At 33.0% G+C, this 8,903-nt stretch overlaps 1 long non-coding RNA gene across 1 annotated transcript; it reads right to left on the bottom strand.

Annotated features, from left to right (window-relative positions):
• Positions 1–1,191: 1,191 nt before the first annotated feature.
• Positions 1,192–3,137, bottom strand: LOC120078536 (uncharacterized). Its single transcript, XR_005482033.2, has 3 exons — positions 2,850–3,137; positions 2,471–2,755; positions 1,192–1,554 (listed from the first exon to the last, which is right to left on the bottom strand). It is a non-coding gene; the product is annotated as an uncharacterized LOC120078536 (long non-coding RNA).
• Between the last annotated feature and the right edge of the window lie 5,766 nt (positions 3,138–8,903).

The raw sequence follows: 8,903 nt of genomic DNA, 5'->3' as shown, positions 1-8,903 counted from the left end.
GCGATCGCTTAAGAAAATCGAGAGACTATACGATAGCTCTTCTCCGCCTAAACGATCGTCTACCTGGTGTTAAACGATTGCACACTGTTGCCTACACGATCAGATAGCTTCTCTAAACGATCGTATAGTGTGCCGATTTTACTAAACGATCGTGTACCTTTTCCTAAACGATCGTTCAGTAAATACTACACGATCGGGTAGCTCCTCTTAAACGATAAGCAGTCTACTATGCAATAGCGTTTTTTTTTCCTCCCACTTGCTTATCGCTACACGATTCGTGTTTCCTCCTTCCTCTACCAAATTCATCAAAGTCCACCCTTTGGGTTTTCACTTTGAGAATACCTGGGGTTCTTTAGTGGTGGTGTCGTCCCCGCGGCGTTCGTGTTCTTGCGGTTGTTCGTGCTGCTTTTGTTGGCACTGCTGTTGGGCGTTAGTAGATCGCTTGAAGGGTTTCGCTGCTTGGAGTGCTAAAGTTTGAAGAACGTCTTCAACTGGTATGGCACTCTTTCCCTTATGTTTTTGTTGTTCATAGCATACCGTTAATTAAGATTTGTTTGCATAACTATTTGTATTGAATGTATAATATGTATTTCGGTCACGGTGAGATCGGAGCGATCCGAACGCATTCATGGAACTCTACGATATGAGATCCTTCAGATAATACATAGGCATTATGTATATAGAATCCAAACCAATTCTATGGTGACAAGTTAACAAAAATAGTAGAAGACTTATAAATTTTGACATCTCCACAAATGAAACAAGACGTTGAATTCTTCCCCCACTCTCTACAAATGTCCCTTAGCCATTCAGAATTTCAAGATTAAGTCCTCTTGGGTCTTATAAAAATTTAAGTATTTTAGAAAAAGTCTAAAGTGAGGAAGAGTTTAATCGCCCATCAAAATTCCATGCTTCATGAGTTCGGTTCTTGTTTGGTTGTCACTTGTTCGATGATGCATTATTCATGGTTTTGACTTGTTTTGATCCACTCATCCTCAATTGTAATTGGAGTCTATCTGGCGATCTACATTTAAAAGTAGAAAAATGGTCCAAGGAACTCCATCTTTCTGAAAGAATATTGTTCTTGAAGCTATTGGAAAACAAATAGGAGGCTTTGTGAGTATACCTTCTCAAACTTAATTTTGTTGATTGTTCTTCAGTAATTATTGAGATAGAAAAGAACTTATGTGGTTTTATTCTAGCAAATTGAGACATTCAAGATTCTTTTCTTGGTAAATTTTCAATTAATGTGACACTAGTACAAGAGTTGGACATTACATAATACTATCTCATAGTTCTTCTCACTTCTTTCTGGAAACCAAAATTTTGATGTGATGAATACTGTACTCAACTAAATATGATACCTCCATTTATGTAATACAAACTTCCATTCTGCTAAAAAAAGAACAAGGCATGTTTTACTTTCACTCGAGCAAGACTCATCCCTCATGATCGATATCTCCTTTCTGTTTGAATGACTTCTAAATATCTCCATAAATATTGTGAATGGTTTATAACAAGATTACCATACTCCTTCCCAGAGGTAAAAACTCCCTTAAAATACATAAATCAAAATAAAAAATTTATTAGTAGAAGCCGAGTATCAACAACCTATCAATTTATTTCAAAGTTACTTTATCATTTGACAGCATAAAGAAACAAATTACAAATATTGCAACAAATTAAACATAAATGTGAATTCATAACTATTGAAAGCTCCATTCACTTTTGTGATATGTTTAATTACGAAAAATACCTAAAGAACAATGATGCCCTGACTTGTTAAGTCTAGTAACTTTTGCTAGTTCTCTTGAGCATCAACTCCAATCGACATAGCTACTTCATGAAAGGAGTTGAAAAAGAGAAATGCATTATCCAAAGGCCTAAACAAAATTGTTTACATAAACGATAAAATTATTAGACTTAACAAGTCTTTAGATTCTCATTTCTGAGGAAAAAATAAAAAACCAACACAAAATCAATTTTGTAAAACATGAAGGAGAAACTAAATTTGAGAGTCTCAAATTACAGTGCATAAGAAATCAATATCAAGTAGAGCTAATTGAAACTTTCTTTTGGTGATGATTTGCTAACAGATATTGAAAATGGCGAGTTAAAACTAAATCGAAAACAAAGTTACTTGACATTAATCTAACAACCATTGTTATGAAGCTAGAAGAGATTTAGTACCCCAAGCATTAGTCTCAACCATTAAAAAAAGCCATTGAAAAGTCAAATAAATAGATTAGGTCTGAGACTGTGAGATGATTACAATGGAAGGTGGACATGACTAAGGCAGGGAGAGATCAAATGGAAGAAAAGAAAAAAATAAATAATAAGAAGAAGAAGAAAAAGAAGGGGGGAAAATATATTTAGGTTCAAAAACTACCCTTCATGCAGTTGCAACAAAACCCACTCTTGCCAAGGTTTGTAATAGACAGAGAGGAATAAGAAACAATAAAAAGCTTACCGAGTTAGGAATGACAGAGCAATAATCAAGTTGGAGTGGCTTAAACGGTCGATGACTAGAGGGTTGGAGTTGCTAAAATGAACAAAAGAGAAGAAGAATTGTGAGAGGAAACAGAGGATAAACTAATCTCAAGCTCTTCTTTTTCGACCCCATCCAAACCCTAAACCACTCAAGCAAAAGCTCCTCCAATATTTTCCTTCCTACCGCCTAAACTCTTCTGCCATTTTTGAATTCCTTTGGCCACTGTAGTGGCATCTAACGAAGCTTAAGAGTGTAGTATACGACCTGTGCGCGAAGGAAATAGATAAATTGTGGGATAAAGGTCTGAAAGAGAGAGAAATGAATAGAGAAAGGAAAGAAGAAAAGACTAAGAACTCACCGGCGACGATCCTAGGCACGACACGATGTCGATGGCGACAGGTAGCGCTGCAACAGTGATTGTTTGGCTGGGCGGTGGTCGGTGGTCGACGGACAACAACTATATCGAGAGAGAGGATGAGAGATTCGAGAGAAGAATAAAGGGAAGAAGGCAACATGGAGGATTGAAACTTTGAGATAAATTCTTTAAAGATGGGAGAAATATTTGGGAAGATCTAAACTTTTGGCAACTAATTTTAGGAGAAAGATTTGAAACTAATTTTATGAGAGAGAGGGAAATGAAATTTTGGAAAGATGAGTGCCAAATAACACTTTTTCACAACGTTAGGAGTCTTCTTTTTCCATTTAGCGCCACATTTTTAATTTTTGTGTTCTTTTATAGCATGAATCAACCTAATGTTATAAATCAATGGTATAGAAAGTCATATTTGTTGTAGTGATAATAAGAATTGATAAGAGAAATAACAATTTTTAAAGTTTTATTGAAAAAATGAAAAAAAAGTTTCAAAATTGTAAAAATAGCAAAACGAATTTAAATAATAGAAAATCCAAATTGGTAAATGACCAAACTACCTTAGAGACTAACAAGTAAAAATAGACAATGCTTCAAAAACAACTCGAAAACTACAAATATACTTTTATCCAAATTTCTAGAAAAAAAAAAAAAGAATTACAATATTAACCAAAAACTAAAAAACAAATAACATGCCAAAATCTTAGAAATGTTCCAAAATCTAAAAACCAGCCAATATGGTCGTCACCGAGAAACAATTGACGGCTGCTTTTTCAATGGACGACCACGATGGTGTGCCTATGGTGCGATGGTCAAAGGTAGCGGCATGTGGCTGCTTAGAGAACTAGTCGATAATGAGCAAAAGAAGATTTGGCAGTCATGCAAATCGAATGTGATGGTGAGAGAAGAAATAATGGAAGGTTTTAAAGAAAGATTTTAAAGAAGAGGTTATGAAGATATTATGACTACAAACTTGGTGCAAATGGGAAATAGGAAAGAGAGAAAGAAAATGGTGAGATGAGAGGGAGGTAAAGTAGAATTAAGGTTTTTTCAAATATATATTTATAAATATGTAACGAAGAAGGTGCTTAGATTTTTTTTGAAAAAAAAAATTATAAATATATTGAAACTTTGGAAATAAGGGTTAGTTATTATTATTTTTTTATTTTTTATTTTTTTGTAAATGAAACAATATAAAACGGATTTTATCAAAATAAAAAAATAGGTATATAAATATGTTTCATATAACAATAATATATTGTTATATCATTAGATTATATTTTAAAAAATATAAACTATATTAATAGCAATAATATACACGACAAAAAAAAATTGAATATAATAACAAAATGTATAAACAAATAATAAGAAAAAGATAAAACAGAATTTGATAACAAAACATAGATTCAAATAGATATTGTTGGAGAAAAATAAGAGAGAATCTCTAATTTAAATTAGGAAACATGAAAACTGAAGATTAAAATCGCATAACTTCATATTACAATTATATTTGATGTGTAAAAGGAAACATGAAGATTAAAATTGCATAACTTCATATTACAATTATACTTGATGTGTAAATGTATCTTAGTTAATTTTTAAAGCCCCCTAAGGGCAAGCTAGAAATACGTTTAACTTTATATTGCATTTTGAAGCTGATAATGTTTAAATTAATGAAAAAAGATTTAGATAAAACTAAATCCGGTAACAAAAGAAGGTTGAAGAAAATATTTATTTGCAAGATTTACAAATACATTAGAGAGTAGTCCACCACTCCACAAAAATCATAACTCTGATTCTCTAGTCTCCCCTGCAACCGCGAAAGTTCCAATTTATTGTATTGTCCAACTTCGATTCTCTTCAATGAATAAGATTCATCTTCTTTCGCCGAAAACAAAGAAAGTTGATTATAATAATAAAACAAAAGAAGATTTAATCGTCATACAAGAACGAAAGGAGAGGAAAAGAGAAAAATCGATGGATTGATGGATAGAGACATTTAGTAAAATCAAAAGATGGGGATGAAAAAAAATTGAAATTAAGATGAAAAAACACAAATGTGTAAATTTAATCTTACTTATGCATCAATATTACACACAATTTTTAGATAATGAAATGTAAAATAATAGAAAATGTTTTCAGAATGTTAACAATTGTATAATAATATAATAATATAATATGTGATAAAATGAAATAAAAATATACACTAAAAGCTATAAAAAAAAGATGAAAAAATAAAAATTGAATCTAATAACCATATGAATAAACAAATGAAAGGGAAAGAATAAAACATGATAAGAAGGTAAACAAATGAATGGAACAAAGATAAAAACAAATAAATATATAAACAAATGAAAAAAGATTTATATAAAATTGAATATTGTAACAAATAATCAAAAAAATAAAAAAATTAGTTAGATAAAATCAAATACGTAGAAAAAGATAGATACCAAAAAAATATTTAGGGAGAAAAATCAGGAGAATTGTTTGTTTAAATAGAAATCAAATAACTGACGATTTTACAATTTAGGGTTCCATTTATTTAGGATAATTCAGTAATTACATTGTATCCATAACTACATTCTTACTTTAATTCCAATAATTACAGTGTATTTATATAACACGAACAACAAAATCAGGAATTCCATTGGGGTAAAATATGAATTCGAAAAATATCTCACATGATCTACACATAATTTACTAAATATCTTATTATTTTTTTATTTTGATACTTTTCCGAATGAAACCTAAATGGTGGATACGTATTCAAATTCCTCCGTAATAAACTCGAAATTTAGCAAGAAAGGCCGCTTTTGGGCTTCTTGGAAGCCGGGCCGAACATGCCGAACTGTCCCTTGTAAGTTTAAGCTTTAATCCAATTTCCCTTGTTTTTTTGTTTTTTGTTTTTTTAATTTCAATTTCCCTTATTTATTTTATTTTATTTTTATTTTATTTTTGGTTTTTTTATTATTTCAATTTCCCTAGATTTATTTCTAGAGTTTTACACGGAAAATTTTTGTACATCATATATATTTTATAAATGTCTGATATTTTAAATTATTTTATAAAGAATTTTTAGTTTTAATTTTAGACTAATTTAACATTTTTACTATTATTTAAATTTTTTTATAATATATAATTCTTTCTTTATTAACATTATTTTTTAATTTTAACTTTGTTTTTGTTATTTATTAATTGTAGTTGATATTCATTTAATGTCAAATATTTCAAATTAATGTTTCCTTCATTCTATGAGATTTTGTTTATTTTCTTCTAAATTTCTAGTTGAAAATCAATCGCCTCTTTATTAAGATCTTAAATACATGTTGTATATACGAGTTATATATTGGAAAAATATAAATATACATTACATTTATCATAGTTTATTTTCTGGCATGTTTACAAATATGCTAGAACATGTAAATATTTATTACATATGTTCTTCGATATATATGATAATATATTGTACAAATTGTCTTGTTCATGCACTTATCAAATATACCTCTAATTTATTTCTAAAAAAATTCAACATAGGATATTTTCTCTCCCAACCCCATAGCACTCAGTTTGAAATAATAAAGAAGATAGAGAGGGGCAACCGAAGAGTCTTTTCTATTTTCTTGTATATTTCACACTGATACAGAGAAGTATTAATGGTGTTTTTATATAGATGAACCCTTAAGGTTAAAACCACGAAAAAGGGAAAGAATAAAGAATAATTACTCTAACAAACAATGGACAAGTATCGGCATTATACAGGTTACCAAATAAAATGAATTTGATTGGCTGAAAGGATCTTTTCTTCCTTTTAATATTCTTCAAATCCTAGTTGGATTTTGTGACTTGGTAGGGCCTTGCTTAGGTGTTTGAATGTTGTTGTCTGACTGATCCTTGCATTCCTCTATTCTAACATCCCCCCTCAAACTCGTGGGAAGTTCAACGACACAAAGTTTGCTTCGAAGGAGGTGGAATAGAAACTGTGTCAACAGTTTCGTCAGGTAGTCAGCAATTTGGTCCGAGGAAGGAATGTACCTAACTTCAAGGTGGCCATTGACAACTTGATCACATACTAAATGTACATCAAGCTCAATGTGCGTCGTTCGAGCATGAAACACCGAGTTTGAGGCTAAGGCTCCAACACTAATGTTGTCACACCACAGGCTCGGTTTATAGGTTGTTTGAATCTGTAATTCGCTTAGTAGTTGTTTAAGCCAGATGATTTCAGCTGTGGTGTGAGCAAGTGCTCGATATTCAGACTCTATGTTGGACCTTGCAATTGTTGTATGCTTTTTAGAAGACCAAGAGACCAAATTGTTGCCAACATACACACAATACGCTGCAATAGACTTTCTGTCATCAACATTGGAGGCCCAATCAGCATCCAAGTAAGCTGTGAGTTGTAAGTCAGTGCTTGGTTGAAAAAGAAGCCCATGATGTTTGGTGGCACTGACATACCTGAGTTCCCGCTTAGTTGCTTACCAATGAACATCCGTAGGTGCCTTCAAGAATTAACTCAAGTGATTAACTATGTATGCTATATCTAGTCTTGTGTTTGTCAAGTATTGAAAGGCGCCAATGGTGCTTCGAAATAAATAGGGATTAGCCAATAGTTGTCCATCAGTTAGAGATAGATGTTTACCTACTGTGCAGGGGGAAGATACTGGTTTAAGATCAGTGAGTCCAAGTTTGTGGAGTAAGTCTTCCACATACTTTGCTTGATTAAGTATGAATCCGGACTTGAGATAGTGTACTTGGATGCCCAAAAAATATGTGAGACGACCAAGATCCTTCAGTGCAAACTTGTTGTCAAAGAGGTGGATAAGTTGAGATATAATTTGATTATTGTTGCCTGTTATTATCAGATCATTTACATACACCAGCAGAAATATGACAGCTTCCCGAGTGTGAAATGTGAACAAGGAGTTGTCTGCCTTTAATGCTTTGAACTCCCAACTGATTAAGGCACTGCCAAATGTGTTGCTCCATGCTCGAGGGGCTTGTTTCAAGCCATAAATTGCTTTGTTTAACCTGCATACATAGTTCAGATGGTCAGTGCTAACATATCCAATAGGTTGTTTCATATATACTTCTTCTTGTAGGTTGTTATTTAGGAAGACGTTATTAAAGTCAAGTTGGCGGATCTCCCATCCTCTTGAGACAGCAATGCTAAGTACAACTCTAATGGTAGAGGCTTTGACAACAAGACTGGACATCTCAAAGAATTCTATCCCTTGATGCTGGTGGAAGCCCTTTGCTACTAAACGAGCTTTGTACTTATCAATAGAGCCATCAGGATGTTTCTTTAGCCGGAAGATCCATTTGTTACCTAAAACATTGTATGAATCAAATGGTGGTATGAGCTGCCAAGTGTCTCTTTGAACTAATGCTTGATACTCATTATCCATAGCTTCTTTCCATTGAAGTGTACTGAGTGCTTCTTTGACTCTTGTTGGTTCTGTGATAGTCCAATCAGTTTTGTTGGTCGTGAGTAGAATTTTGGGCTTAAAGATTCCAGCCTTTGCTCTAGTGATCATTGGATGTGTTGGTTGAATCGGAGTTGTAGGTTGCTGGTGCTCAGTAATAGTAGTTGGTCATGTGAGATGGAACACTGATGGGTGGGTGGGTGGGGGGTAGAAGGGCTGGAAGGTTGTGGTACAGGTGATATAAATGGTGTGTCATGGCTTGAGGGACTAGTTGATGGTTCTGGCAGGATAGACTGATTTGTAGGGCTGGGAGACAGAGTTGAAGAAGAATTGATGTTGGATGTAGTAGGATTGATTTGCAACAGATCAGGTAGGGCTTGGATAAGCAGAGGGGGACTTTGGGTAGGCAGCGATGGAGAGTTGGTTTTGGAATAGTCATTGGTCACCTGAAAACCAGTAGAGAAAGGAAATCCAGTTTCATTAAACACAACATTTCGAGATATGTATATTTTACCTGACTTTGCTAGGCACCGATGTCTTTTATGAAGTATACTTGGGCCTAGGTACACACACTTTTTAGAGTGATACTGAAACTTGTGATGCTGATATGGTTGAATAC

The sequence above is a fragment of the Benincasa hispida genome, chromosome 5 (genome assembly GCF_027475165.1).
Source record: "Benincasa hispida cultivar pf3 chromosome 5, pf3_genome.v1.1, whole genome shotgun sequence".
Taxonomy (NCBI): Eukaryota; Viridiplantae; Streptophyta; class Magnoliopsida; order Cucurbitales; family Cucurbitaceae; genus Benincasa; species Benincasa hispida.
The sequence above is the reverse complement of the archived record's forward strand: the minus strand, read 5'-3'. Positions and strand labels throughout refer to the sequence as shown.